The sequence below is a fragment of the Triticum aestivum genome, chromosome 2D (genome assembly GCF_018294505.1).
Source record: "Triticum aestivum cultivar Chinese Spring chromosome 2D, IWGSC CS RefSeq v2.1, whole genome shotgun sequence".
NCBI lineage: Eukaryota > Viridiplantae > Streptophyta > Magnoliopsida > Poales > Poaceae > Triticum > Triticum aestivum.
In genome coordinates this window covers 631,805,897-631,810,386 of record NC_057799.1, presented here as the reverse complement: position 1 = coordinate 631,810,386, position 4,490 = coordinate 631,805,897, and positions in this window count along the sequence as shown.

Sequence of the window (4,490 nt, the reverse complement as noted above, 5' to 3'; positions counted from 1 at the left end):
ATAAAATAAAAATAATTAATTAGTTAATTAATTAAGTTAATTAACCCTGTTTAGATTAATCTAATTAATTAGTTAATTTAATTAATAGTTAATTAATTGGTTAACCCTAATTACCCAAATCAGTCTATGACATGTGGGACCCACGTGTCAGATGACTGCTGACGTCAGCATGATGTCATGCTGATGTCATCACAACACTGTTTCGGATAATGTATATATAAAATAATTAAATAAATTCCAGAAATTAATTTAAATCTTTTAAAATTCATATAAAATAAACGGTAGCTCGGATGAAAAAACTTTGTACATGAAAGTTGCTCAGAACGACGAGACGAATCCGAATACGCAGTCCGTTTGTCAGCCACACGTTCCTAACATAGAGAACATGGAACTTTCCCCCTCCGGTCCGTCTGTCCGAAAGCGCGAAACATCGGGAATACTTTCCCGGATGTTCCCCCCCTTCGCCGGTACCACCTACTGCTGCGTTAGTACACACCTAGCACCGCTCATTGTCATGTCACGCATCGTCATGCTTATGTTTGCATTGTATTTACTGTTTCTTCCCTCTCTTCTCTCCGGTAGACTACGAGACCGACGCTGCTGCTGCCCAGTTCGACTACGGAGTTGACGATCCCTCCTACTTGCCAGAGCAACCAGGCAAGCCCCCCCCCCTTGATCACCAAATATCGCCTATTCTTATCTATACTGCTTGCATTAGAGTAGTATAGCCTGTTACTGCTTTCCGTTAATCCTATCCTGATGCATAGCCAGTCCTTGCTTCTACTGTTGTTACCTTTACCTGCAACCCTACATGCTTAGTATAGGATGCTAGTTATCCATCAGTGGCCCTACATTCTTGTCCGTCTGCTGTGCTATACTATCGAGCCGTGATCACCTGGGCGGTGATCACGGGTATATACTTATATACTCTATACATGACACAGGTGGAGACTAAAGTCGAGTCGGCTCGTAGGAGTACCCGCAAGTGGATCTTTGTGGCGGAGCGACAGGGCAGGTTGAGACCGCCTAGGTGAGAGGTGGGCCTGGCCCTGGACGGCGTCCGCGGTTACTGCGACATAACACGCATAACGAGTTCTTGGTATTTGATCTGAGTCTGGCCATTTGGTCTATACGCACTAACCATCTACGCGGGAGTAGTTATGGGTATCCCGGCGTCGTGGTATCAGCCGAAGCGTTCATGACGTCAGCGACTGAGTGGCGCGCGCCGGATTGGACTGGAACGCCACTAGGCTAGGTCTGCTTCCGACCGCGTACGCAACGTGCAGGTGTGCAATGGGCGATGGGCCCAGACCCCTGCGCGCATAGGATTTAGACCGGCGTGCTGACCTCTCTGTTGTGCTTAGGTGGGGCTACGACGTGTTGATCTTCCGAGGCCGGGCATGACCCAGAAAAGTGTGTCCGGCCAAATGGGATCGAGCGTGTTGGGTTATGTGGTGCACCCCTGCAGGGAAGTTTATCTATTCGAACGGCCATGTCCCTCGGTAAAAGGACGACCCGGAGTTGTACCTTGACCTTATGACAACTAGAACTGGATACTTAATAAAACACACCCTTCCAAGTGCCAAATATAACCCGGTGATCGCTCTCTAACAGGGCGACGAGGAGGGGATCGCCGGGTAGGATTATGCTATGCGATGCTACTTGGAGGACTTCAATCTACTCTCTTCTACATGCTGCAAGATGGAGATGGCCAGAAGTGTAGTCTTCGACAGGACTAGCTATCCCCCCTCTTATTCTGGCATTCTGCAGTTCAGTCCACTGATATGGCCCTTTACACATATACCCATGCATATGTAGTGTAGTTCCTTGCTTGCGAGTACTTTGGATGAGTACTCACGGTTGCTTCTCTCCCTCTTTTCCCCCTTTCCTTTCTATCTGGTTGTCGCAACCAGATGCTGGAGCCCAGGAGCCAGACGCCATCGTCGACGACGACACCTACGACACTGGAGGTGTCTACTACTACGTGCAGCCCGCTTACGACGACCAGGAGTAGATAGGAGGATCCCAGGCAGGAGGCCTGCGCCTCGTTCGATCTGTATCCCAGTTTGTGCTAGCCTTCTTAAGGCAAACTTGTTTAACTTATGTCTGTACTCAGATATTGTTGCTTCCGCTGACTCGTCTATGATCGAGCACTTGTATTCGAGCCCTCGAGGCCCCTGGCATTATGATGTTTGTATGACTTATTTATGTTTTAGAGTGGTGTTGTGATATCTTTCCGTGAGTCCCTGATCTTGATCATACACATTTTGTTGGGGAACGTAGCAGAAATTCAAAATTTTCTACGCATCACCAAGATCAATCTATGGAGTTTACTAGCAACGAGAGGGAAGGAGTGCATCTACATACCCTTGTAGATCGCGAGCGGAAGCGTTCAAGAGAACGGGGTTGATGGAGTCGTACTCGTCGTGATCCAAATCACCGATGATCCTAGCGCCGAACGGACGGCACCTCCGCGTTCAACACACGTACGGAGCAGCGACGTCTCCTCCTTCTTGATCCAGCAAGGGGGGAGGAGAGGTTGATGGAGATCCAGCAGCACGACGGCGTGGTGGTGGAAATAGCGGGATTCCAACAGGGCTTCACCAAGCGCTGCGGGAGGAGGGAGATGTGTCACGGGAGGGAGAGGGAGGCGCCAGGGCTTAGGTATTGCTGCCCTCCCTCCCCCCCACTATATATAGGGCCAAGGGAGAGGGGGGGCAGCCTTGGCCCTTCCTCCAAGGAAGGGTGCGGCCAGGGAGGAGTCCATCCTCCCCAAGGCACCTCGGAGGTGCCTTCCCCCTTTAGGACTCTCCCTTTATCTTATCTCTTGGCGCATGGGCCTCTTGGGGCTGGTTCCCTTGGCCCATATAGGCCAAGGCGCACACCCCACAGCCCATGTGGCCCCCCGGGGCATGTGGACCCCTTGGTGGACCCCCGGACCCCTTTCGGCACTCCCGGTACAATACCGATAATGCGCGAAACTTTTCCGGCGACCAAAGCAAGACTTCCCATATATAAATCTTTACCTCCGGACCATTCTAGAACTCCTCGTGACGTCCGGGATCTCATCCGGGACTCCGAACAAATTTCGGGTTACCGCATACTAATATCTCTATAACCCTAGCGTCATGGAACCTTAAGCGTGTAGACCCTACGGGTTCGGGAACCATGCAGACATGACCGAGACGTTCTCCGGTCAATAACCAACAGCGGGATCTGGACACCCATGTTGGCTCCCACATGTTCCACGATGATCTCATCGGATGAACCACGATGTCGGGGATTCAATCAATCCCGTATGCAATTCCCTTTGTCTATCGGTATGTTACTTGCCCGAGATTCGATCGTCGGTATCCCTATACCTTGTTCAATATCGTTACCGGCAAGTCTCTTTACTCGTTCCGTAACTCACATCATCCCGTGATCAACTCCTTGGTCACACTGTGCACATTATGATGATGTCCTACCGAGTGGGCCCAGAGATACCTCTCCGTTTACACGGAGTGACAAATCCCAGTCTCGATTCGTGCCAACCCAACAGACACTTTCGGAGATACCTGTAGTGCACCTTTATAGCCACCCAGTTACGTTGTGACGTTTGGTACACCCAAAGCATTCCTACGGTATCCGGGAGTTGCACAATCTCATGGTCTAAGGAAATGATACTTGACATTAGAAAAGCTCTGAGCAAACGAACTACACGATCTTGTGCTAGGCTTAGGATTGGGTCTTGTCCATCACATCATTCTCCTAATGATGTGATCCCGTTATCAACGACATCCAATGTCCATGGTCAGGAAACCGTAACCATCTATTGATCAACGAGCTAGTCAACTAGAGGCTTACTAGGGACATGGTGTTGTCTATATATCCACACATGTATCTGAGTTTCCTATCAATACAATTCTAGCATGGATAATAAACGATTATCGTGAACAAGGAAATATAATATTAACCAATTTATTATTGCCTCTAGGGCATATTTCCAACACATTTGCGTGCATGATTAGTGTACGGTCAAATCGGGGGCGTCACAAGTTGGTATCAGAGCCGACTGCCTGTAGGAATCCCCCTTTCCACACTCCTTGGCCGAAGTCGAGTCTAGACATTACAAAACTTTTACTAACATGGCTGTGTGTCTTACGGGCCCACGTCGCCATTGGGTGGTACTAGGATCTTTTACTCCTCGACCTTTACTCTGGGACTCTGAACTCTCTTCTACTCGGGTTAAACGAATTTACTAACTCTAACACTTCGATCCCGTGACCGCATTCATCCCAAAGTTGGATAAGCCATAGTTATTTCTTAGAATAGTATTTTGAACAATTCACACACTGTCATTTGACTCCTTTGAAACACTTTGCTTTCATATGGAACCCACGAGGCAGGTCGTGCGCCACACGACGGCCATTGGTGCCTCGGGATCACCTGCTGTGCTAGCTGAGATGATGACCTATCTGGGTTATCGCTGGCACCCTGAGTACACCGTC